Raw genomic sequence first — 27879 nt, forward strand, 5'->3', positions numbered from 1 at the left:
CTTACAATAATCCACATATAGAAATCTGACATAAGCTAAAGTTTTTAGGTATCATGCCAAGTACAAATTTCCTAGGATTGATTCCACAGTAAAACTGAGTTGGATTTAGAATTGTGAAGAAGTAGGTAGGATTTTGACTGAATGTTTCAGTCTGTTTTACTCTAATACGATGTGACTCATAATAAAATGAGAGCCTGTAGCAGAGCAACTGTACAGCTCTTAACAGCATCACTGATACAATTGCTTTCAGTCTCTGAATTTGCAGTAAAAAACATGGTATTTGCATTTCTTCATTTTGCCTTGTACTTTTCTAGCAACTTGAGAATGATTCAAGGATAAATTGATTTGCATATGTCAGAATTTAAGACAAGGCTGGGATACATAGAAAATGCATCCATAGAATGTGTGCTTTATAATTTGAGGTCATACAAATACAAATGTTTGGAGAAGTTTGTGTGCAACCTTTTTCTGATGCAAAGTGCCATTACATGGAAACACATTGGCTTTCATGAAAATTTCATTAGAAAATTTCATGGTTACTGAGGGCAAGGGAACAATCAAGAGTTGCCTCATGCATTGCTGAGTTTACCCACAATGGGGGACATGGAAGTTTCTTTATTTCTGCTAGCTTATTTGGACATTTTGGAACTTGAATTACAGTCAAGATTACTGTACAGTTTATAAAAGTTTGTGCTTACATATTCTAAAAACTATAAACTTTTTTCTTTGTCTCCTAATTATGTAGTTTTTTTCTTTGTCTGTGAATTAAGTTTTCTTCTTGCTTTAACTCATGAAGATGTGAAGAATAATTAAGAGAGGTCAATTAATAAAATTATGCATGTCAGTTTGTCCTACTTATTTTCCCCTAGCAGTTGTGTTCTAGAGGAGTTCCAGGGCTGTGTTTTAGAGTTATGAAATATTTTTTATTCTGTTGGGAATAATTAGTAATTAGTCTTGCTTTTTTTCACACTTCGTGTGAAAATTTTGATTCTATTAAAAGTTTTTATTAGCTGTTGTTGTTATTTTGAGAACTGAAGGCAACGTATTGTAACACTTTAAATAAACCATTTAGTATAAATCATGTATAGTCCACTAGGCATAACTCAAAACACTGCTCTGCAATCTCACTAGTCTTCCACAAGACTGTGATAATGTCTTAAGTAGAAAAAGGCATATGTAGCTAGAAGTGTATTCAACTGCATTTTACATCAGTGTCATCTTTAATGAAGCTTGTGAAAGTTCCTTAATGAGACAACATTAAATAAAATATCATTTGGGAGATATTTACAGTAGGTGGCTGTTCTTGTAAACAGGTAGTAGGAAAGGGAACAATTTGGTTTCCTTTTGTTGTGGTTTTATAATCAGTTGGTTCTATTTCAGTTTCCTTAATGCTCTGATAGTGCTGGCAGGCAACATAGAAACAGACTTCAACAGCGTGCGACATCTCTATTGCTTGTCTGAACTTTGGCACAAGAATGACAGTTGTCGGGAAAGACCTGAATTTATGTGCTGATCCCTAATAGAGTTTTAATGTCTTCTGATAACTTCATTTTTTCTTTTCTCATATGAAACCTGTTAAATTTTATCAGTACCTCAAACTTATTTTCTTTGGGTTAATACCTAGAGCCATATTTGCAGGTAAAATTGGTCTGATTCTGCTTGATGAGAACAGGCAAAAAATGTGTAAGTGTATATATGTATAAAAAAGGTAGGTGGAAGTATAGTAGACAGTAATTTTATGTAAGGGAACAAATAATTCAGCTTTTCTAATGAAGGTATTTCTGACAAAGTCATTGTGTGTACTTGCTTGTCAAATAGGAACAGACTAATAATTTTTAGAAAAGTCTTAGAATTAGTCTTCAGGAAACTATTGGCATGCTGCTTCAACAGTCATGTACTGTGCTTATCCACTGACTATCTTACACTTTTTACTGTTTTTCAAGTGTCAATTGACTGCAGAATATTTTGATAAAATGTTTTGATCAATGAATTTACTTCTTAATGCATGTATATTCTATTATTACCTATGAATAAATCACATATTTTCTATCTTTTTATATGGATTGAATCTGACTCTCTCTAATAAGAATATAAATATTCTATCTCACATCAGTATGTTAGAGAAACCTTTGTATATCTTTTCAGTCATGATTAGAAAAAGTTTCTAGATGGCATCTTTCATGAAACTTATTTTTAGCTTGACTTCTTAAAATTCAGAAAAAAAATGTATTATATCTAATAATAGAATAAATTTATGTAGGCCAGATTAGGCCAGTTTAATCTGGAATGATTCAAATAAATTTGAAATAAAAAATGCAGCTGCTTCTGACACAGTTAAGTAATAGCTCCAGTGTAACAGGTATACTTTGTGTATTTTAAAGACTAAAATTTGAGATGAACTTTTCCAGTTGGATAATTCCATTCATGCTACTTGATTTTTCATATTGAATATGTCCAGGACATCAGAGGATCACAAGGAACAGCAGGGTATCAATAAATCTCTGTTCTTTCTTAATTCCTTGATCCCTCTGTTTTTGTATTTAGATTTGCCAATTTAGTATTTTAATTCACATTTAAAAATATAGTATTTATTTCCTTATGAAACATTTCTGTTGCATAGGTTAGTGAACTTGATAGTTTTTTTCTCCGACGTGTGTGAGGTTCCAAACTGAATAGGCATTGTGGGCCAGCTTTGTGATAGTGAATTCAGCACCAAGGACAGCAAAGAAGTAGTTCCTAATTCATTCCTCCCTCACTCTTATCTCCTATACCTGGCATTATTAACTGTGGAATTAATGCTCTGGGGTTGCTTTAATAATGGAATAGATTGCAGAGAGGTTGTGGGGTTGTGTAGGTTCAGGTCTCCACTGGACACGACCTTGCGCTACCTGGGCCTGTTTGAGGCAGGAGGCTGGACTGGATGACCCCTGGAGGTCCATTCCAACCAAAATTATGATTCTATGATTTAATTTGTCCCTTTTAAAGGCTAATAAAAAGGAATAAACCAGAATGCTATATGCAGATCATGACACAATGAAATGATATAATTTCTCTCTACTTCAGTTGTCTTTAACTTGCTTGTCTGTTCTGTGAAAAAGTGTAAAGTTGTTTTTTATTTTCTTTTTCTTACCAAGTTAGGCTAAAAATAGTTGGATAATAATTCTTAATATAAAGAAAAATTAATCATAAGTGATACTGAGCTTACTGAAAGAAATTGATTTGTTAGTGAAAATATGAATGTGTAAATGCTTTCTAGTTTTCTATTTGATATTCATCCTGACCTTCTAATAACGCCTTTTGCCAGCAGCATCATTTTCCTAAGTTGTTCTCTTAACTATTCTCAAAGTGTTCAGTGAGGTAGGGAATGGTCAGAGTAGGAGGGACATGCTCCGTGCTGTTTAGAACATTCCTAATGAAATTAGAAGGTTTAGTTCAGGTCCCTTGATATCACTGTCTTTTGTGACACTGATAAAAATGATAATCCGCTGGTTGAATTCCACTTGCATAATTGAACAGAAATGCGCTTTTTTTTTTTTTTTTTTTTTCCTTGATGTGAATATTTTGTGTAGTACTGCTGTAAATCATTTACCAGAAGTTGTGCTCCACCACAGAGGAGCATACCTGTGGTCTCTAAAATAATTCCTATGTGGTGATTTTAGACAAACTGTGATGAAAAGTTCTGTATTCATACAACTTACTGCTTGTTTTTGTTGTTATTATTAATTTCTAAGAACTAAACCTGTAGATTTTTTTGATCTTATAATACTATAATATCTTAAAGGTTGGACTAGATGTTCTTAGAGGTTTTCCAACTTAAATGATTATATGATTACTTACAAATGGATATTATTGATAGGTGGCCATGATCATTAGCTCCTCTGTGAGTTAGTGTCCCAGGAATACTGTGCACCTCAATCATTATTGCTTAAATGTCACTCTAACAAGGAAGAATACTGTGGGTTTAATATAATTTATTTTGTATCCTGTTATCCACAGTATTCTAAAAGTATATTAGCATGAGTGAAGTCTAGATGAGATTTGTAAGCAATGATACGAGCTGCTAGAAGCAAGAAGGCCTCACACAGTGATGGTTGCAATGGCACTGCAATAATGCTCCCTGACCTGATAATTATGTTTGAGAACTATTTATCTGAATTGCTGCTGAACTCTGATTTTGAGATTTTTTTATTCTTTACTCCCAGTTAGAAGATTATTTTAGAGAAACAAAGAAGCCAACCAACCAACCAATCAAACAAACCAAAACCCAAACAGAGAATGTGGCCATATATGGTGAAAAAAGAGAGAGAAGCAGAAAAATTGAAGAAGTTATCACAGTATTGCAACTGGCTAAAGGACGGGGGAATGAAAAGTGAATTTGCTTATTGCGATTTAATTTTCTGCAAATACTTGAAGAGGCAAATTTTAATGGAAGCAAGACATATAAAGCTTTGTTCATATAGGCTAATTTTCAAAGATATGAAAGCTGTTTTTAATTATTTATACATGTAACTTGAAATGTTCTTCTTCAGGAAATTCAGGCTGCCTTATGTGTCTAATTGGCTCCTCTTCTTTTTTGTGTCTCTTTCTTTGTGTCTGTGTATTTAAAATTGATGCCTGCATCTGACCTCCTTATTTTAATGCCTTATTTCTTTATGTTCTTCTTGGGTGATTTTAAATTTTACTCTTATGCTGCTTTTGACCTTGAAGCTTCTGCCATCTCGTATTAACCTTCTTCTTCAGTGCAAAGTGTTGTGCCGACCACTTACAGTTTGCACATTTGACCTGGTATTTGTTCAGATCACTTTATCTAAGACTAATAGATGTGGTTGGATAATATTAACTGAATACTTCACATACTGAATTTCGACTGCTTCTCAGGAAACCTATACAAATATGTCTTGATTTGTAATTTTGTTGATTGTTGGGATTCAGTTGATGATCCCCTAGCTTGTGCTGCCAGATCATTTCCACAATGTGCAGCAAACCTGTGCCTGGATTGTGACAAAGATTTTTCCTCAAAATGACTTGTGCCTCTGCAATCCCTCTCAGCGCTGTTCAGCATCAATAATGTGTGTGCTCTCTGCTGTGCATTATGACAGTCTGACTGATGCACTACGCAATGAATAATAATGTGTCATAACTGCAAGTTGTTAGAGCTTCCTTCTCACTTTTAGCACCTTGCCTAAAAAAATCATCTACTCCTACACTGTTGTGTGACAAAGGGCTGGGGTATATTTATATACTTGCTCTCATTTAACCAAAGCAAAAATCCTTGCCATTCTAGAGCTCAGAATACAGGTCTTCATCAGTATGATTGACTTATAAATATCTCATTTAAATGCTTTACAGAATCAAATCCCAAAGGTGGGCATGAATGTAATACAGAACCAGCCCAGAGCAAACATCAGTCAGTTTGTTAAAGAAGGAATGTATAAGATGGTGTTTGAAGTTTTCTGCAGCAAGATAGTGGGGTGGTATTTCAGATATTATCTGTCTTAGAAATTCTGGAAGGAAATTTGAATCTGTGAGTATGTTAATTAATATATTTTCAGTCTGCACAGAACAACCCCAGCCACTATGACAGGCTTTTGTTTTGTTTTATTGACCAGCAGGATTAATGACTGATCTATAATCCTGCCATACTCAGCCTCCAACCAAATAACACAGCACACAAGCTTTTGGTTTTATTCTGTTCAAAGGAAGTAAGAAATATAAATGAAGTCTTAAAAAAAAAAAAAAAAAAAAAAAATGGAATAGCCACCAATATCTTGTTATGATTAAGCTGACACAAATGGTACTTTTTTGTAAGAAGTATTTCTTAGCCCTATAAGTTATGTGTGGATTTCACACATTTAGCACATGTTATTCTCTGTTATTAGCAGACAAACAAATGGTGTTCTTGTTTGAAAAGCTTTTAAAGATGAAGACATACAGGACTTAGGTGATTAATGATCTTAAACAAGCTCTGTAAATCTCAAAATGTTCCAATCCACATGTTTATACATCTGAATACCTCTTAAAGGCATCCTAGAGACTTTGTTTGTAGAATAGATTCAGGTTTGGTGTTGTTTTGATGTTGTTAGGCCTTTATACTTTAGGAAAGAGAAGTTTATATTGGTGAATTTCAGCAAGCTCAATTTCTTATATGTAAAGCCCCAATTTAATGGAAACAATGACACTGTCTAGAAACTGTTGGAAAATCTTAGACTAACAAGGTCAAGGACCAGTTTGCATCTACCTCTCATTCCATTGTATTCCATTATGGATTTAACAAGCATATGCTATGTAATAAACACAGGCAACATTATTTTAGAATAAATATATGAGAAATTTCTATTTATTTTTAAAGTCACAGATGTTTGAAAAAAATATTTTATTAAAATATCCCTTCCTGCAGTGTTTTGGACTGTAAAGCAAACAAAACAGCTACAATATTTAAGCCTTACAGTGTATCATAATATAAATTTGGGTACGTACATGTTTATGTAGCTGTATAGATGGCAAAAACAAACCAATCCTCGTTTCTTATATCTGGGGAAGTCATGGAGAAAGTGATTCATCTATTTCAGTGCAATCCTGTCATCTTAATAAGGATATGAATTCTTAAGGGAATATTAAAGGAAAATATATGCATAAAAATAATTACTTTAGAACCAGTTCTTTATTGATATTTATGCATCTTTAGTTTTATTTTCCTTTGAATGAAAGAAATAACTGTTGGACGGAGAAAGGAGACATAATAAGAAAAAATACATAAATAATAATGAAAATTAATAAAAACAAAGCATGGAATAGTTTATTCTACAAATTATCAAAATAGGAATAATTCAATACCATTATTTTTTTTTAAATTAGTTTGTCTTTAATTATGCTATTTCTGGGGAAAATTTTTAATACAAAATTAAAACGGCTTTATACCTTTGCTTTTGGGAGAGTTTGTATTAAATGTGTACTTTGGACCTTAATCTCTCTTCTCTTCTAAATCTCTCTTCTAGAAAAAGAATTCTAGTAAAATATGCTTTATGTTCTTTAGGACCACAGGTAGTTAATTCCTGCTTTTGGGTATATGCTTTCATGTAGAGAATTATTGAATGAGTTTTCCAGAACTCGTGATTAATTTCAACTGACTCCTGACTTCGGAGATCCCATTTTAAAAGGGGTTAAATTTATGTATATATATACAATATATATATATATACATATATTATATATATATATATATATATTATATTATATATATATATATATAATATATATATATTTGCCCACAATTTTTTTCAAACTTTGTAAATTTCAGCCCACTATTCCAGTTTTCTTAGTAATCCCCAAATTTAGTGTCCTATACTGTAGTTCTGTAAACTTAGAGGCTGATACCACTTCTCATCTGTTAAATGATAGTTTGTGCATTTTTTCCACCATGTTGAAGATCATTTCTACCTACCTTCATAAAGGGGTATAAGACAGATTAGATTGTTAGGAAATGCAGTTTCAGTCTAGACTATTGAAAAAGCATAAGGAGAGAGAAATGGAGGGTACACACACACAAGTAAAAAGAAAACAATTTTTACAGGTTTTAACCAAATTCAGACTCCTATGCATCACTATTATTTTCCCCTGGGAAAAAAAAAAAAAATCTATCATGATTTACAGCTTCTTAAAGCAATTTTTTGTTCCTTGCAGGATTTTTATTCTCTTCATTACCATAAATGCCCGTTAGAAGAATTCTTCCTTAGATTTTGAAGATCACATCTGATTCAATAAGGTAGGTTTCAATTTAAACCTCTACCATATCCGTTGGGACAGATGTTTGGAGAAATGATAGGAAAACTGAGTCTTAAGTATCACTGATGGAAAAAATATTAAATATACACTTTAAATAATCAATATTTTTACCATCATTTTCACCAGTCACGACTAACAGGACTTCTTAAAATCTTATAATAATTTCTAACATACAGTCAATAAAGAGTGAGAAATGTTCTTGGCCACAACTTTCTTTTAGAATTTCTTAGACTCCTGTCCTAAGGGAAGCAAAGATGTATATGTATTAAATCTGTTTCCTCTTATTGCCTCCAAAACATATTTCCTTTTAACTTTTCCAGGGCTTAAGTGCAAATTCATTCTTTCCCTTATTTTGCTTTATGAAATGAATGTTCTGGAACTACATACTATGGAATATATTTTCTCTATAGAAGTAATACTTCAGTGGACTAGTTAGACCATTGGTTTAGAGTGGTAGTAGCCAAGTAAATTCTAAAAGAATGTAAAGAGGCTCATTATTGTTTTATAGTTTTTAATCTACCTCTTCAAGATGACACTGAAAGATGATTAGATAATTGAGGCTTTGTATGTTCTTTAAACAATGTACATTTTCCATGGGAATTAGTATGAATACAGAGATAATAGGGAGAGATAAAGACTGGATAGAAAATCCAGAAAGCTCAAGATGAAAGTTGGTCTTATTCCATGTTTTATAGCACTTATGAGTGTAAATATGGTGACTTCTGCCTTTATTCATTGATAGGTCCCAAATTGTTTTCTCACTTTTTCATCAATCTGAGTCAATGTCTATCAAAGTACATTTATATCAAACCACATTCAGAGATCTTAAATTATTTAATTAAATTATTTAATATCAAGTATAGATTTCTAGGGTACTGAAGAAAATGCTAAGTGTGTGTGTTTGTTTGTTTCCCCCTTCTACCTCATTTTTTTCCTACTCGTTTGCATGGTATAGATGGTAAGGTGTCACATCATGCACTCCAGCTGCGAAACTGCATACTCTCTGTAGTCCTCTTAATGATGAATCCATGCTGTTTAACATGTTCATTGAGTGTTTTTTCCATTTTACAGGTAGGGTAAGAGGTGTACAGAGAAATCAAATAATCTATCCTGAGAGCATACAAGCACTCTGGAAATAAAAACTCAGTGAACCCTGGCTATAACTCTTTTGATGTCCTCATCAGTGGCCACAGTCCTCCAAGGACTGATGGTAAGAAAATAGGTTATTATGTTCACTATAATTTACTCAGTAGTTATGTGGAAAATAGAATATATGAAAAATATAGTAGAGTTAAGTGGAACTTTGTCTGATGTATAAAAATTGTATATAGATAGACATTTAGTTGGAAGTTATTTAGAAAGTTATAAGTATCTGTAAATAGATGTTGAAAAGGAAAGTTATCTTCTTAACTACTGTAGTTTCTAATGAGTTGTGTATATATATATTTTTTCTTTTTGGCAGTGATGTCTGTCAATGATCTCTTTGCATATACCATTTCTTCTACTCCCCACTGTATTGAAAGGTATAACTTTATCTGGGATCTTGAAAGGTTAAAGCAAACCATTACTACTTAATTATTTTTTTTTTGCAATGAAAATTTAGAAATCTACCATGTTACTTTTTTATTGGCTCAGAGTTCTTTTCTGAAGGGCTTTTCCCCAAACCTAAATTTCACTTTGAACTTACAGACATGAGGATGAGGCAGAGCAATATTGCTGCTAGGTTGTTTCTTATTAAAGCTTTGAAGAATATGTAGTCGAGATTTTATTTTCAATAAATGAAAATTTTGTTTTCCAGTCACAATAATTCCACAGTAGAAGAAATTAAGATGTCCAATACATTAATCTCTATGTCAGAGTATCAGTCTCTCTATTTATAATTCACTGAAGAAAAATCTGGTGTCTCACAGTAAAGATATTTTTTCCAAAGTGATGCATCATTCATGTCCAACTCTAGTTGTCTATATTCTTAAATTTTATATTCTTAAAAAATCCAATTTAAAACTAACAGTTAGATATCTGTCCTTCCCCATTCTGTTGACATTTTCAAAACCAAAATGCATTAGGTGGGGTGTAAAAGTAAAATGAACAACCCTGCTCAATTGTCATTTACACATCCATTAATCCAGAGAGACTCCATTGAAATCAAACAAGTTATTCTTCCCTGTGGAGTGAATTTCAGCAGTTTGATGTCAGTGACACCCTGTCCTGGAGAGGAGAGACTTTGTCTAGAATCAAATTCTGTCTTAAATTAGTTTCATAGGAATTACATTATTTGAGCCGCTTTTTCAGTACTCTTTTAGAGAAAAGAGTGTTTCCTAATGTTCAGGCAAATCCTATGTTTCAAATTGTGCCTATTGCCTCTTCTCTTATGCACCACTGAAAAGAGTCCATTTGTATGTATACATTGATGAGATTCCCCTTGAGCCTTCTGTTATCCAGATCTCTCAGCCTTTCCTCATAGAAGACATGCCCTTGTCTCTCTTGGACTGGGCAGCCCAAAGCTGGTCACAATACTCTAGGTATGGCCTCAGCACAGTTGAGTAGAGGGAAGGAATGCTTTCCTTGACTTGATCGCAGCACTTAGCCTAAAGCAGCCCAGAATACCATTAGCTTTCTTTGCAGTAAGGGCACACTGCTGACTCATGCTCAACTTGGTCAATTGATTGTCTCTCCCTTAATGGGAACACTGACAATACTGGATTCAGCTCCATAGGATGGAAAGTCTAGAAAGTTATTGCTGAAGCAAGTTGCCGTTCAGTCATGGATTGTTAACATCAAAGATGTTCCTACCTTTATTTTTTAATAGGACAAATTGTAGAACCATTCTAAACTTGTTCTGCTAACCCAACTGGACAATGAACATACAAAAAAACTGAGAATATAGTTCCTTTCAAATGTAAACAACAACAACAAAAAACCATTCTGCTTCATCTTTAACAAAAATAATAGGTACTATGATATTACAGAAAGATGGGTTTATTAAACAGCACTTGGACTTCCTATGCGCTGTGCTTTTACCCAGATCTTCCTGAAAGGATAAACTTTTACTTCTCCCAAAAGTATGTGACCAAGTAGAAATTACCTATAAATTAAAACTAGAACAGTAAACATTAGAACAAAAATATGTCAAAATTAATAAACGAGGAAGCATTATAGTCAGTTGCTAATTTTGATGTGTATGCACCTGATGTTATTTTTTCATACTAAAAAAAAATGAACAATTCTCAGTGACATCACATACACATGAAAACATGTACCATGAGCTTCAGTTACATTGGAGAAGTCAATTACCCAGTGACATTATTTATGATACATATTTTATATAGTCTGAGATTTTTAGCATCTCTTCAATCCCTAAATTAATTAGTGAGCTTGATCCCTGGAGAGAAAAGTAAGTTTGTCAGCATTTTATGTGTTATGCTTTGAAAGCAGTAAGCTATAAGAAGATGCAAGTACTGTCTCTGCATGCAAGCAGTTTCTTGTCAGCAATGTTTAATAAATAGGAAGAATAATATGTTCCACAGATTCATATATGATTTCTTCATATTTAAGAGAAAGGCAGGGCTGTCATTGGCTTAGAACAACTTGGAACCTGCTTTTCAATTTGTATAAACAAAATGGTCTGGTTTTACTCTTTCCTTTACAATTAGTTTATTCTTATTCCATTATGAGATTTATCTTCTCCTTTCTAACCTGTACAGGTTAGAATTTGCTTTTCTTAGGCTTTGGTCATGTTTCTCTTCCACCAAATGACTGACAATTCTGTGTCTAGTCTTTTTCATTAGTCTCTTCCAGTGCTAATCACTGACAGAAGTTCAGTTCTTTAACTCTCATCACCTGTCAATAAGGAATTGTTATGACAACTGGTTGTTGTCCATGTTTATTGTGCGAACATTTGACAGTAGATACATTTGAGATTTGTTTTCACCATCATACCCTGGATCAGGCAAGCTCGCCCCATTAGCTGGGAAAAAAAAAAAAAAAAAAAAAAAGTTCCCTGGCCAGTCTGTGTTTAGTTTTTTTTTTTTTTTTTTTTATCATAGTTCACTCTTTTGACTCATGATGATCTCAGTCCAGAAAAAGAACCAGGATCCAGTGACCTCCACTGTGTGGTTGGGATTTTGTACCATAGTGGCCAGGGCAGCTCCCAGGGGGAAGACTGTGTAACAGCCGCTCTTCTTAACAGTTGCCTTCCACCAGAGCGTGCCCAATGGTGGGGCACCCATGTTGTCTGTGAACTGATACAATGTTTTTCTTGCCCGGAAAATCCGCAAAATAAAAAGACTGAAGGCAATATACTAACAATACACTTGAAGGCAAGAACATGCAGTTTAATACGTTAAAAAGTCATGCACAAATATTTCTGTCCAGCCTTTCATTCCAGCCTCTTAACAGTGATACCCTTTTAACATTTGATTAGTGAATGACTTATTGTGATAATGTTTAAATATTTGTTTTAAAAAGCTTTGACACATAGATAATACGAATATAACTTGGATTTTGTGTGGTAAAATAACATTAAGCTTTTCATAGACTATGCAATGTCATCTCATAAATATTGCAAATTAGATTGCTTTAAAATTATGTTCTGAGAAGCTAATCACTCTATTTTCTATGTTTATTAGGTGATAAAGTATAATTGGTATATTTAAAATAATAAACTTTGAGAGAATATTGTATCATAGCCTACAGCATGTTACAGTCTTGATGTTAATTTTGTGTCATGTTAATGTCAGTAAATATATTATTTTCATATATGTATGTGTATGGCTATTTAAGTACTAGCATATGTTAGAAATTGTATTTTGATGCCGTTTGAATGACATAAAATGCAGAATGAGCAAATTTCTGGCAGAAATAAAATACTTTGTAGGATTTTTGTGGATACAGTAGTTTGTATCCATAGAGATAGTGTAGCTGCTGCAAACGCTTCTGTCTTGAATTCCGATTAGATCCCCAAAGCTGTATGTCTTCTGGTTTTGTTGCTCATATATTTGTTTAATTCAGTTATAGAAACCTTCAATTTTACTCATCGGTTCTTTAATATTAGCAGTAAAGTGTTTAGGTACTTTTTAAAGAAAGAGTGGAGCAAACACCTATTAGGCTGTGATGTTTTTATCCTTCTGGGAAAAGAAAACAAATTTGTTTTTTTTGTTTGTTTAATTATTATTATTATTTATTTATTTTCCTGATTTAAAGTAGTAAAAAGAAAGAGAGTCATAAAAAGTTTGTAGGCCCAAAATACACCAGCGGCATCAATGAATCAGACAGGAACAAAATAAGCTCACCAGCTGAGAAAAAGATTGTTACTTGTCAGCAACTTCATCTCATATCACACTCACAGCCTTCTCCAAAATTTCTGAAGTCTTTTTTTAGTGTTCTTGACGGACCATTATGTTTGGGTTATTCATTATTACTACACAGCTAGTCTTTCACCCATGCTAGGGAATTTGTGTTTGCCATTGATTTCAGTAAGATCAGATGCTAAATGGTCTAACAGTGATTAAGGACCTGGTTCCAATTCCTTAACTTATATCTCAAGGAACTTTCTCACCAGAAAGCCCACTGAGTCAGTAAAATAAATCTGAAAGTCAATGTTAATGATTCAGTAAGTGTTATTTGACTGAATTCAGCAAGCTTATGGATTTTATAATTCTACAAAAACTTTATGACATAAAACTTAAATTTCATTTTGTTTTATTTTCACACCAAAGATTGAAGACTGCGTAAGGATAACAAACATAATTCAGTTACTAGAGAGACAATTCAAAGAGCTAGCTATATTATTGTATGCGTTGAATAACTTATAATTTCTGCTTAATATGTGAAGTTTGCTATAATTACCATGAAAGCTCCTGACTAGTTCTTTTTCTGGGGGTTGTGTGGAGGAGTTAGATCTATAAATAATTTCTTTCTGATTGTGAGAGAGAGAAATGCCGGCACATACATCATCCATATTCTGTTTCCTTTGATCCTGCAGAGGGTAGCATGTCTAACTTTATACATGCCAGGTTTTATGTAAAATTTCTTCTGAATTTAGGTCCCTGGGGAGAAAGGAAAAAAAAAAAAAAAAAAAAAAAAAAAAAAAAAAAAGGTAATAAAAATAAATTAAAAAAACCTTGAAAAACAAAAAAAAAATGTGCCAGTACCTTGCAAACCCAAATCTGTGACTCAGGTTAGAAAATTCAAAAATCTTGGTTGGAAGTCATACTGATCAATGTATGTGAGCCTAGGTGTTGTACCATTGTGTTCCTGCCACCTAACAACTAACTGGAGCTGTTACTTAAACCCGCTGAAGCCTTGAGGCACTTCATAGGGCTTTTGGCCTAGAACAACATCTGCCAAAATGGAGTTTTAGGTACATATACACAGTTTTTAAACACACATTTATTTCTGTAATTAGAAAACTGATTGTCTCTCCATAGAAATGATTTCAACTGTTACTTTTTATGCAAAGATTACTTTATACCTCATTTCTTTTTATTGTCATTCCTCTGCCTCTGTGGCTAGGCGGTACCTGTGAATAGTGGTTGATCTCTACTTCTTTTGCAAAGATAACTTTATACCTTTTTTCATTTTACTGCCATTCCCTCTGCTTCAGTGGCTAGGCTGGTACCTGTGCATACTGGTTGATCTGTCAGAATCAAGCAGGCTTTTAAGAAAATGAGTTTTGACATTTCATTCCTTAAGATGATCCCTTGTTTTTCAATTACTGCTTTCTGACTTGAAGGTTTCCTAAGGTAACTTGGAGTTTGTTCCCAGACTGTCAACCAGGTGGCAGCAGTGCCACGTCAGTGCAGCTCCAATACCCTTTCCCTGACATCAAGTGTTAATGCAATTGACCAATCAGTGCTAAGATGATGGGAGGTAATTGGGTAATTGTATTTTACTGATCACAAGCAGAGAAAAGGGGGGGTCGGGGGTTGGGGGGAGGGGGGGGGGTGAGCGAGAGAAAGGGAGCGAGAACGGAAAGGGAGAAGGAGGAGTGTAGCCAGAAAGACTGGCCCCGGGACATTTGCAAATCCTAGGGTGCCACTGGAAGGTGACGAGTAACAGAAAGCTAGGGTGACAGAAAAGCGGAGCTACTCCCGGCAGCAACAACAGCAGCTGTCTGGAACTGGATATATACATAGATGCGTACGTACATGCACACACAGGAAGAATTCGAGCTGGGAGGGAGAAAAGGTTTCGGCTGTGCAAAGGGCTATGCGTTTCAGGGATGAAACTAAAAACTGAAAGAAGCGGCTGCGCTCCTGGGAATGTATCATCTTGGAAGGGAGGGAGACAGGAAGGAAGGAAGAAAAGGGGGAAGATAACTGGCATGTGGAAGACGATGGGAGTGTAACTCATTGCTGTGCAGAAGGGAAATCCAACTTGTAGATTTGAAATACACCAGGCAGAGATTGCAAATGCGATCGGAGCTGCATTGAAACAGAGAAAGGGAGGAAAAGGGAGGCAGAGGCTGGAGAGCTTTTATCCTTTTCTCTCTTTCTTTCCCTCTCTCTCAAAGAAGAAATAGAAGTTTATCCATCTTGGTGCTGCTGGATCTTTATAGCTGCTGGACAAAAGATGGAGAGGAAGCTGAAATGAAAAGCAAAGGGAAGCTGGTGCTTGTGAAACTCACAGCTAAGAGGACAAATCACGCCTCCCCAGGCTTCTTTTGTGCCCCATCGGGGGAGTTTTAACATCAGAAAGATTTTGAGAAGTGTGGGGGGCAAAGGGGAGAGTGGGAGTTAAAAACACCCGTCCCGAGTGTTTAAAATATAACAAGGGGATGGATTTATTCTTGACAGCTGGTGGGAACCTTGAATTTTTCTCTACTCCCTCCCTCCGTCATTCCATTTAATGTGAGATTATGAAAATGCAGAGGAGTTGGAGGGAAGGCAAAAAGATATAACGTGGAGTTTAAAGCAAGGAGAGGGTGCTGATGCTGTGGATTGCTGGCTTCTTGCTGAAATCAAAAATCCAATTGCGCACTGGGTTGTGATTGGAAATCTAATCAGATCTTTGGAGAGGGGGGAGAGACACTAAAAGTTTATTATTTTGACATACACAAAAATCTAAATGCATAAGGAGATTCTTTTTTAAAGGAGTGTGGGGAATAGGGGAAAAAGAAGAATGGGAATCCCTGTTCTAATGTGGAGACACTCGGATTGGATAACTGATAGTGCAGCAAAGAAGGGGGAAGAAGAAAATTGCCTGGCAAGACCTGGATCTTAATAGTCACAACAAAATTGCATTAAAAGAATACAGATGGAGGGCTGCTTAAAAAGAAATACAGCTCTTTCTGCTCTCCAGAGAAAAAACAACTAGTAAGCAATGGAGAGCAGAGAAGCCAGAGAGGCAGAAAACCTCACGAAAAGGAAAGTAGGCAAAGGATCCACAGTGGAATGAAAAGTTTCATAAAGGAGAAGGACCATTTATCCTCTGCAAGGATTTTTTTTTTTTTTTTCCTGTTATTTTTAAACCCCTCTTTGCCAGTGAAGGGAAGCATCGTTACCACTACAGCAATTTTAAGCAGCAAAGTTGAACGCAACAGAGAAAATAAAGGACAGAGAAGAGGAAAGCAAAATTGCCGGAGGGGAAGAGTTCAGCAGTGTTGGGTTGGATTTGCACCTGTATGGACTGAAATTGCCAGGAAATTGCAGTTGGATATCTTTTATTTTTATTTCCCTTTTTTTGTTGTTGTTTTTAATTTTGGTTTGGTTGCTGAAATGAAATAGTTTTCTTAACCCCCCTCCCCCACCCTGTTTTTTCATAACCACTCGGATTTCCAGCTGGATAGTCTGAGGATATAGTAAGTACACTTTCCATTTTATTATATCTTGGGAAAGAAAATGTGCCCCATTGCTTCTCTTCTTTCTTCCTTATGCCTCTTGCCTTGGTCTCTTCCTCCACCTGAATAAAAATCTGATTTAATTTTGATAACGGCGAGAGTAGGAGGGGGGTGCATCGGAAAGAGAGAAGGAGAAGAATGAGGACAGAACTGAAATCTCACAGTAGCTCAAATGTTCCTGTTAGTAAAACTCCAGCCTTGGTAGGATGTTGCAGATGCCTGCCTGTGTGGCTTCATGACATTTGTAAATGTTCACTAGCAAAGGAATCTTTTGAAAAAGCCCCTGCAGTGAGTGGTGGGTGCTGCCTGACTGCCCAATCTGTAAAATCCAGATGCAACTTACACAGAATTGGATGTACAGGGAAGGTTTCTTTACCTTTTATTATTATTATTATTAAAGTGTTTAAAATAGGCTATGATTTCAATGCTGGCATCCAGTCTGACATTGCAGATCAACATGGTGTATTAACAGGAAAATTTTATAATCAAGCAGGGAAATGAAAGATGGCTTTTGGTGGGAGTGGGGTTGTGTAGGGCAAGGGGTGATGGGTTTTGAGGAGGCAGCTCTGAGAGAAATGGTATGTTTTATACTCTGAGAACAAATAGTAGCAGGCAGAGAGAGGGCATTCTTCTGTTGAAGGGGAGTTCAGAGAACTGCTGTACTAGCCACTCATGCCCTCCAGATCTCCTAGGAAATTCTTTGTGATTTTGTGATGAATCCTCCAGACTCCCCTAGGACGTTGATGGCAGTGGAAGGAGATTTACTTAGATTGACAGGCAGTGAGAGGATGTTGTCTTGTTTGGAGCTTTTTGTTATATTGATAATGAAAATAATAAAAAGTGGCTTGTAGATGGTGAGGGTCACAAATTAGTAATGATGTGTAACAGACCAGTAAACGTCTCTCCCTTCCTGGAGAAGTGGGAGTGTGAAATAAAGGCAGGGTAACGTGATATTTAAAATAGATGTTCTTGTTTTCATGTGGGGAAGCATGCCACCTCCATCCCCTCATATGGCATGGATGCTTACCTTGTATATAGGGAGTTTTCTTCCTTTTACCCTTCTCTTCTCCCTTACCTCTATGCTTCTCAACCTTGGCCTGCATATGGAGAGGCTCCATCTGAAAGTACTAGGCCACAATTGGTGTAGAAAGAGAGAGAAAAACTCATAGTCAAATGAACCACTGAACAGATATGGATAATTTTTAGCAGACAAGGTACAGAGCTAGCTTTGCCAGTCATGTTACGTTTCTTTAGCTGGAATATTCTGGAGGAGGGAAAAGAAGGCAGGAATGGGAGAGATGTTGGTTGAGCCAGTTCTTGATTTTGCCATTTTTTTTCTGGCAATGTTGCCCTCTTCACAAGCTTCCTGTGTGAATCAACACAAACAAGAGCTCCAACTTCCCTGGATAAATACATAAATAAATATTAACTTCCTTTTTTTTTTTTTTTTTTTTTTTTTTTTTTTTTTTCTTTCTAAATTTCATACACATCACCACTGTTACTTCATGTAAATGTCCTGAATCTTTTGGCATAACGGAAATGAGACCTTCTGCTTCTCAAATGTGTCCCATGTGCTTCTGTTTGGAGGACATGCCTCTTAAGCCTTTTCTACTTGTAAAGGATTAAGATTTAGGGTCCCGTTCTTCTCCTAAGGAAATCTCTGGGAGTTTTTGTTTGGCCACGTGTATGAATTAGACCCTTTGTGCTGTTGTATGTAGAAAAAGAAGGAAGCAGGCATAGCAAAAATTGTTCCTTCCAGTTCCAATTACTGTCATCCTTCTCAGTATAGCTAAATCAGTTTAGTATGAAGTGCTTTAGCCTCATTTATTTCTCTGGACACGTGTTTTCTGGTGGGACACTAAATGGGTAATAAGTTTGTAAGCATCTGAAAGTATGCGCAAAACTCTGTTCTCCATTCCTTCATGTATCATTATAAGTCTGTGCCCTATTGTGGACTACACTTACATCAGCGGTTGCAGTAATAGAGCAGCTAAATTTATGTTAAGCTGCTGCTCAGTAATTACTGAAGGAAAAAGTAGCTGGCTAAGGAAAAGGCATCTCCAAGCTTTTCCCTGGATTGCTGTCAAGTGAACACATAAACAGAAAATCTGATAGAGCAACTCTGTTTTTTTTGACAATAGAAACTACCATAGGTGCCTCATTCATTTTGTACAATAACTAGCAGGAGGATTTTCTTGATGCGATAAGGAAGCACTGGGAAAATTTAGCCACTAGTATGGGCTGAAATAGGCAAACCATGTCAACATTAAAAAGCTAGGGATGCGTGTCTGCTTCTAAAGAGGCAACAGTTTCACACTTCAGTGAATCATTCACTTAATAGGGTAGCCAAAAGACACATGGAACAACCCAGAGTTTAACTCATTCTGTCTCATAATGGGAATGAGTATAGCATTTCTAAGCATTTGTGTTGGGGCTTATCCAGAGCCCAAAGGGCTGGTCATAAAACACATCGCCAAAAGTGTTAATAGAAACATCCAGCTAAATGAGGAGCATCAAATCTCCTCAAGCAGAGGCAAGAACTGGCTGTCTCTGCTACTTCTTTGCATGTTCCTGAGTACAGGTGTATCATTCAGCAGCTTGTGCTGATCCTGCAGGCTGTCTACTCTCCAAAACACGGACAATCCTTTCAGGCATTGGTCTGTAAAGGTGGTGCTGTACCATTATGTGTATATTTAGGCATCAAATGCTTGTACAGAAGGAAAGAGACAGCTGTTTTAGAGAGCCCTACTCCATTTGCTGTAGTTGTTCTCCAGAAGGTCAGAGATCATGGATCTCAAACTTAAAATTTTCTTGGAAAATGCAGGTTAGTACTGCAAAGGGGTAGCTGGTCCATGTCTTCTCATAGGTAGGGAATAAGTTTCAATTACCAAGAATAGGAACATGCTCAGTTTGCTGGAGCAGCAATTTTTCTATCACTCAGTGCTATCAGGCTGAGAGTACTTGTGAAAAAATGAACTTTCAAACTAGGCAAAACCCAAGAAAGAATGCTTTAGGCATGAACCAATACAAGCAATTGTGTGGGACTGGAGGAAAATAAAGGAATTTCCAAGATGTTGCCATGGCTTCCTGCATACAGACTCTAAAATGATTTGTCTGTGACCTTAAAAGCTGGATCCCATTCCACACAAAGATTCTAGCTGTGATAGTATGAGACAGGAAGATTTTGCACAGTACTCCGGACAGGCTTTTAGCATGTTTGGTGAAAAATTGCAAGACAAAAAATCCAAGAATGAAGTGTCAGTGTATCGCTAAAGGAGTGCACTGTGAGCATAGCAGTGTGCAAGAGCCTCCATCTCAGCTGTGCCACTATGCCTTCACTTTAGCTTGGAGAAATCTCTTTCTTATGATTGCTAGTTAGGGAATGAGGAGAGAGAAATGGGTGTTAGTGCTGCTTGCAATCTGGGAGGGAAATGACTGAAGAAAAGCAATTAGCACCCACTAAATTATTTCTGAAGTAGTCGAGCTGGCTGGACTTTGAGCTTCTATTAGCAGAGGCCTTCCTTCTGCATCTCCATCTGTACCCTTGCCAGCTGCCCTATGAAAATCGTAATGAAAAACAAGTCTCTTTCAGTTATAAAGTGCTGCCCCTCCAGGACAACCCAAATAAGGAGGATTTAGTAATAGCAGCAGTCATGGGGACCCGGAAGGTAGCCTTGCAGCAATCTCCAGTTCCAGAACGAGGGCAAGGAGCTGATCCTGCCTCCGCTTCCAGTAATTGCTCCCTGTAACAGCAGAAGACATCGAGGTTCAACTTGTAATATTTTGGAGTGGTTTATTTAATGATGCTATATAGAAAATAAAGGTACCTCATTATTCAGCTTTACTATCACAGTTGTTTCTTCTCTTGTGGGATAGAAATAGGGAAGCAAGAGGAGCAATGAGTGTGCTAGTGGTGTGTTTTAATTGCAATGCACAAGCTGCAATATATGGAAATGAATTAAAGCCTAGTTCCTGGTATGGGGCATGGATATTTTGCTGTCTGTTAGAGGAAAAGGCAAAAATCAGACACTTGTGCATGCACACAATAAAAGAGAATCAGGATCTACATTTGGTATCCAAGGAAGCGAGAGCAGAATCCTGCAGGGCTTTCTGTTCATTGTTTAAATGTTGCCATAGCAATATCTCAGGGCACAAGTTACATGTTTTCCACTTCTTGAGTTGAGCTTTTCTTCCCTCTCTCCTCTCTTTCTTTCTCTCTTTCTCTCTCTGGATCTACTCAACAACAAGGGGGATCTCTGCAGAACTTTGCACAACAATAGGAAAAGGACTTTGAGAGCTGCATTATCTGTCCACTTATGTCCGTTCTCTGTCACTTGCTAATATGTTGAAAACCCAATTAGGAGAAAATTGTTGGACGGAAGTGAAGTGTGAGGCTCTTGTTGTTAGGACATTGAGCACATTGCAATATTTTGTGTAGTGGTGATATGTTAATTGGATATCTGCAGGCAAGTGAAGTGTAGCAGTCGCTGACAATTAGAAACGACAATGAACTTGCCAGGATTGAATCTATTCCTTGGGCAGATTAAAATGCATTGCAGGTATATACCAGAGCTTCTGTAAATTGAAATACTTGCACCACTGTAAGAACTCTTGAAATTCTGTTTTCACAATGCTGAGACAAGATTTATCCTTGCTGCTTGTGAAAGGGAGAGAGGCAGTATCAGACCACAGAATGAAGTCTTCCCTAGTATTTGCTGCAGAGCTTGTACTTGTTATGTCAGGACGGTGGGGGTGCAATGTAACAAGAAAACCAGCAGAATTGAAAAGGGAAACAAACCAACCCCAAATCAAAGAAGAAGAAAAAAAATTATCTGGCGATGAGGTTTCACATGCAACTACTTAAAGCTTCCTTTAGGAGTATTGCAGCAAAATATATAAATGAATGAGTTTTTGTCTGCAAACCCAGCACTGATTCAGGGTATTTAGATAGGTCATTTGTGTTTGAAGGGATGTTCTGCTTTTTTGTTTTTTTATTTGGCAGCTGTGGGATCCATACAGTCCCTGTGCATTAAAATAACTCTCAGAAATATGGATGTGGTTTCTCTTCATGTTTGTGTGGACAGTATAATATGAACTGATATCCTAGACGCCTAGGAGTTGGTGCTTTTTCGTCACTATACATATAAGAATGATTGTTTTAAGGGCCAGACCAAATCCCAAAAGCCAGTGTTGGTAATTAAAAAAAAAAAAAAAAAAAAAAAAAATTAATGTAGTTTGTATCTCCAGCATGTTTTATTTCTGCCTACAAATCTTTCTTCACTTTCATGTCAATAACCTCTTCACTCATGTGACCTATTATGTAGGAAATAAAACCAAGAACATAAAGAGGCTGTTGTTTATCCATGGGGTGAGTGTAACATAACTGATAACATTGCAGGTTTCCTTGCAGTTTTCTTGCAGGTTTTCTTTGCCTTAAGCAAAGGACTGCCTTAAGACCTTAAGTAGGCACTAATTCTTTTAATGTACCTTGAATTTTCCTCAGCATCTTTGGGATGACCAAAAGGGTGGCCGAGTGTGATGGGGATGGAGATAATCACCTCACTTACCGGTCATTGTGCTTCTGCTCACTAATCAAATTACTGAAGCCCAAAAGATTCCACTGTCTTGACTGGAATTTGACGTAAGGAGTTTAGGATAAAAATTTTGATATTATTGGGCCTTCTATAGACCAACATTTTACTTTCCTTTTAATCTCCAAAACCAACTACTAGTGGGAAGGTGGAAAAGGCTGGAATGATTATGTCCCCTTTTTGTGAGCGAATTCTGTCTTGTGGAGAATGAGTTAAAAGAATGTTTTAATTTTTATTCACTAACGCTTATTTTTCTGTTCTGGTGCAACACTACAACATGTAGAATTTAGTCTGTTGTATAGTAACCCTTCCATACATTTCATACATTTTACATTTCTTTCTCCTCACATCTGTCCTTATGCAAAGATAAATGCAGTTCTGTTCCAACTAATCTAAATTGGAGCCTTAGTAGTGACTGCAGCAGGACTGATCCTCTTTTTTTTGTTTGTTTGTTTTTGTTTGTTTGTTTTCCCTAAATGAAGTATAAAACCTGTTTCAGTTTCATAAGGTAACAATAGGGCAAGGATTTATATTCATAGGTGTAAAAGGTGATCTGAATGCCGTTTTGAATTTATATGCCATAAATTCTGTCTACATTTTACATAGTTCCAGATTTCCCTTGTAGCCCCGATGACATTCCAGGTGGGAATTGATGGATTAATTAAATAATCTAGCCACTGTTACTGCCATAGCAAAACTTCAAGTGATATTAAAAAGAAAAAAAGGAAAAAAAGTAAGAAAATAATATTTTTTTTATATTTTGCAAAATGTCGTATTTTAGGGCTGAATTATTAGTCACTTATTACCAGGAGAATTTGGTGGCGGTGTAAACTCTCTTCATTACATATTCACATCAATAACTAAATACTGTGATATGTTCTAATAAGTATAACAACAACAACAAAAATGAATTCACTTTTAAAAGCTACAGGAGAGGGATGTGCAAGGGTAGAAAAGGGTTAACTTAAGGAACCATAGCTTTTCCTCCCTCAATGCATGCAGATTTCAAATGAAGTGTGCAAAAATATATTAAATTCCATGAGCTTCTTTGCCAAGGGGCATACATGTTGTGCTACGGGTTTTTTACTTAGCTGTTTGGTTTTACAAGAATTTTCTCTGCCAGTACTGTATTTGTGAGCCCTTATTGGAGAGGCAGGTTCTTCTACAAGTGGCTATATATTATTTTTCCAGAGGCAAGCTTTTATATTTGTTCCATCATTTAAAGAAATGAGGTTCATTTTTGTTAGGGTTGTTGATGGCAAATCTACTAAAGGGGAAGGCTGATGACCCCGTTAGCCTTTTAGGTTGCTCATATGCAGTGCACAGTCTCTCTTCAATAAGAGTTTTATTGTATTTAACGCCCGTGTGAATTTTGACTGTATATGATGCAGGGAATTAAAACCATAATGGATTTCTCTTTTGGACTGGAAAGAGGTCAAAAAGCCTCACCTTCAGTGAATATTTGTGTTGATATCCCTCTTTCTGTAATGTACGTTTCACTGAGTAGTCTGGCCCTGAAAATTGAGAAATATACATTAAGTAAAAGCCTGGAGGTATTTGTTAAAGACTGCTGAATCAAGCCATAGCAGAGGATAACTTAGTCCTTAAGTACCTTTCTATAACTAATGGAGAAAATAATTCTCTTTTTTATGGGAAAATTCAGTTTGGGGAGTATATATGTAAATCTCATACAGCTGTAGTAAAATGTCATTAAGAGTTGCAGAGAAATATAGATAATAATTTCCTATTACAAGATGTGTCTAATTTAAGGTATCACCTATATAATCTTTTACTGTGGCATAGAAAGATGAAGTTGATGGTTGCCTATACCAAATGAAAGATAAAATGCAGCCAGTAATGGTGCTTGAGAAGGACTTGTCTTCTAAACCTGAGGAAAAATATTGGAAAATGGATTGGAGAGAACATTTAAACAGACATATGTGAAGAAAAACTGGATTGTTTCTAAGAATGTATTGTTTTGCCAGAGAAAAACCCAAATCATAAAAGAGTTCATGTTTGACTATCAATCTGTCTTTGATATAAGGGAAAATGAAGCCAGAAATCAACAACAACATCAAAGCAAACTGGTATATAGTAGAGAGAAAAGAAAGAAAAAGAGAGAGAAAAAAAAAGAGAGACGACAACCCCTATAAATAATAAGTTTTAAAGTGAATATAGCTGATAAGATAATTTACCAAACAAATCCCAAAAAATCTTGATAGGAAAGAAGTGGTAAGGTTGAAATAGGTAGGCTGAAATATACTTAGAAATGAGGTATTGCTCTTATTGCTGTTCTTAGTCTGCTTTAATTGCAGACATTTTATGAAGAGTTATTGGCAGTAGTGATGCAGAAATGACAGAATCATTCAATTAAAATTTCCATTCTGGATATGGGAAAATTGTGATTAAAAATTCTTATCCTGAAAAGAAAAGGCAAGTGAAAAGAAATTAGAAATTATTTGAGGTCAATATTTTAAAATCAACAGTCCAGTCCTTTTTTTTTTTTAAGATTATTCCAGAGTATCACTCTAGACAATATTCCAGTGACATAAGTGCAGAGACCTTGGTAATCATTTACTAGCTTGTCTTGCATAAATTTTAGGCAAAATAACAGAAAATGTAACACAGGATTCAGCTGGTAGAGAATTAAAGCAAGATAAATGTTTGATGGAAATAGTATGGGCTTATGTAAAAAAAAAAAAATCAAGCAAACAAGGTGACTGATGACACTGCAAGGTTCATAGATGCAAGTTACTGTGAATATATAGTAAAGTTAAAACTTTGGACTGCATAGAATACTTATTAAGTAGCTTGGAAGGACTGGTCAGATATTAGAAATAAGTATTGTGAGGAAATATATTTTAATATATTCTACAGAGTTTGCAACTCTTACAATACTTGTATCAATGATCTAGACAGATCATTGACAGAAAATTACATTTAACATCACTGACAGAAAATTGCACTTAATGTAAGTGTAGGGTTCACAGCTGGCCAAACGTCTTGGATAAGAACAGCTGTTAGGATGGGAAAGTGAGTGTAAACCAAGTGAATGAGATACACAAAGGTAACTGAGAGGGCATTTCCCCATACCAGTAATGCTAAAGAGAAGAAGAATTATAAACAAAACTTTAAACAAAGGAATCGGCTTGGAAATATGTGTAAAAGAAGCATGAAACTTTGTAAGGGTGAGTGGCTGGGCAGGTGAGAGAAGCAGAACAAGAAACTGGTTGCAAAAAGTAGCCCCGTGTCATTGTGATCTTGGCTAGATCTGACCTAGGTGCTTCTGCACTGTTTAATGCAATGAGCCAGCATTCAGCTAGCGGAGTGCTGAACAGAACAGGGTGCCACAAACAGATAACCATGCTTTGCAAATGCTTGGGTGAACCATGCGCGTTTTCTCCCCAGCAAGCGCATTAGTAGATAGCAGGAAGTGGGACGGGACCACACCGAGCTGGACCACCCATATCTCAGGAGGAGGAATGAGCAAGAAGGGGAGCCTGTGTGCTCTGAAGTGGGGATATGCTTGTAACCCACATGGCCTATGAGAGTATCTGTGTGGTATTATTTGAGGGATTTAACTATATAGAGATGTTTACAAGTTTTTTGGGGGTTATTATCATTTTTAAGTGTTTAGTATTGTGGTTTATCTGTTGTATTGCTGATCATGAACCAACAATGACTGATGGCTAATAACATTATTTAATCAGTAAACAGCTTTGAAAAGTGAAATGTTAGAAATCACATGGGTTGAGAAGTTTTTCCTTGTAACAGTAAGTATTAACAGCATGGTAAATGACAGGTATGCAGAATGATATGGATACAAAATGTTGTGTACAAGAATGACAAATACAGACAGATGAGGGACATTCATCTGTAAAAGCAATTCTGAAAAGTATTTGAGGTCATAAAAGGCAAGAAATTCTGCATGAGTTACCAGAGTGATCCTGTGTTAAAAAAAGACTGTTGTACCATTTCATAAATAAGCAGAGAAATAGTATAATTTCAACAGGAAAACATGAATGGTGTGTACATTTCAGTTTGTAAGCATTTTCAAAATTATGTTGAAATGAAAAAAGTCCCATTTTCGCCCTCTCTTGGATTCCATGTACATAAATTGGTTGTCTTTGTGGGAAAGTGTTGTAATGAAGTATGTATTACTGAGTTTGCTGTGCTGTGTTATTTAGGAAGGCAGACTAGCTGTTTCTGAGGTCCCTGTGCCTATGCCTATGATTCTGCACATAGAAGGAATGTAGCCTGGGCATTCATAACCAGGCTTCCGATCCTGTCATCAACAAGCATGTCTACCTTGGAATAGGTACAGAAGATCTCAAAGGATTTCACTGCCCATGCCATAATTCACCCTCTGCTGAGATTGCTAGCAGAAATCCCAAAAAGTTTTTGGGTGAACTGTTTCTTTAGGGCAGTAGTCTGACTTAACCTCGGTACTTCACACTTTTATCAGGTTAGTTGGAGAAAAAAATGCCTTTTGAAATTCGTTAATTTGTTAGATCTGAAATGTTTTTTAGAGACTCATTTTGAAGACTGTGCTGAGGGTGAACAAATACTCACCTGTATTTACCTGTTTATTCAATAGCCCATCAACTAGGTTATTAGTGTAATCAAACTTCTACCTTCTTCATATTTCCCTTGATAAATTGAAGAATAGTGGAGAGATTTGCAGGCTTTGGGTGTTATATCTCTGAAGCACTGGCTTTTCAGCAACCTGGGTCTCCAGCCTGAAGAAATCCATTTGTTTAAAGTAACACAGGAGCTCAACACCTAAATCAAAGACAGCCACAATGTCTGTTGCTCGAAGCTGCTCTCTAGTTGAGGCTTCTGGATATCAATCCAGGTAGGAACATCTGAGAGAGTTGGTCTTCATGGCATGCTCATTTCCCTTTCAGGAGGAAGGTGAACCCTTTTTTCCAAGTTTGAGATGGCCTAAATATAGAGGTTTCAAAGTTGTTTTACATTTCTCCCCATTTGTCTCTTCTTATAGGCCAGTAAACATTATCCTGTTAGTATTTTTATCTGGCACTGAATGGCACTGAAGCATTTTAGGCTGGAAATATATTTTTCTATCTTCACAAAATAACTCGATTTTTTTTTTTTTCTTCGTTTGCTTCTTCTGCTAATGTGTGTACCTGCATTGATAAAACAACTGAGAAGAGGAAAGAATGAAGTCAGTTTGACCCTGCATCTGCCAGCTTATTAGCTTTTGGTGATACAGGTTGCAGTTATATACAGTCTCAATGGGCTGTTTTCTCATATTTCTAACTATTCTTCCATTGATTTTAAGTTTAAGATTTGTTCCAAACTCCTCTGAAAAAATTACTGACATACTTTCAGGTGAGATCAGTGGTCACATTCTCTGCTTACTTTTAAGTTTCATAATATCTTTCATAATCCAAGCCAATTTGTGTGTGTAAACTGTTTCCAGCATTTGAGAGCCCTCCTGAAGTAGTACACAATTTGATTGTTACAACTGGATATAGTTATTTTGAGAGGTCAGGGACTGTGAGAAAGTATTCTCTCAGGCAGCAATGGGCATTCCTTTAGAGGTAAATATACTCAATTGCTCTCAACTATAAATTGTCAACAGATTCTGTGTCCTGAGATATCAAACCTTTTTTTTTTTTTTTTTTTTTTTTTTTTTTTTTTTTT

The 27879-nt window shown here is 36.0% G+C and overlaps 1 protein-coding gene across 6 annotated transcripts in view; it reads left to right on the top strand.

The window, feature by feature from the left end:
• LRRC4C (leucine rich repeat containing 4C) overlaps positions 1 to 27879 on the top strand; it is a 498815-nt gene that overhangs the window by 389388 nt on the left and 81548 nt on the right. For 4 of the 6 annotated variants that reach the window (XM_035326556.1, XM_035326557.1, XM_035326555.1 and 1 more), the window contains 2 exons: positions 7681 to 7762; positions 8854 to 8992. The gene's annotated coding sequence lies outside the window, so the exon portion shown is untranslated. Of the gene's footprint in view, positions 1 to 7680; positions 7763 to 8853; positions 8993 to 14708; positions 16583 to 27879 lie in introns of those variants that run through there. The other 2 variants (XM_035326559.1, XM_035326554.1) reach the window with 2 other exon arrangements.

The sequence above is a fragment of the Oxyura jamaicensis genome, chromosome 5, assembly GCF_011077185.1.
Source record: "Oxyura jamaicensis isolate SHBP4307 breed ruddy duck chromosome 5, BPBGC_Ojam_1.0, whole genome shotgun sequence".
Lineage (NCBI taxonomy): Eukaryota > Metazoa > Chordata > Aves > Anseriformes > Anatidae > Oxyura > Oxyura jamaicensis.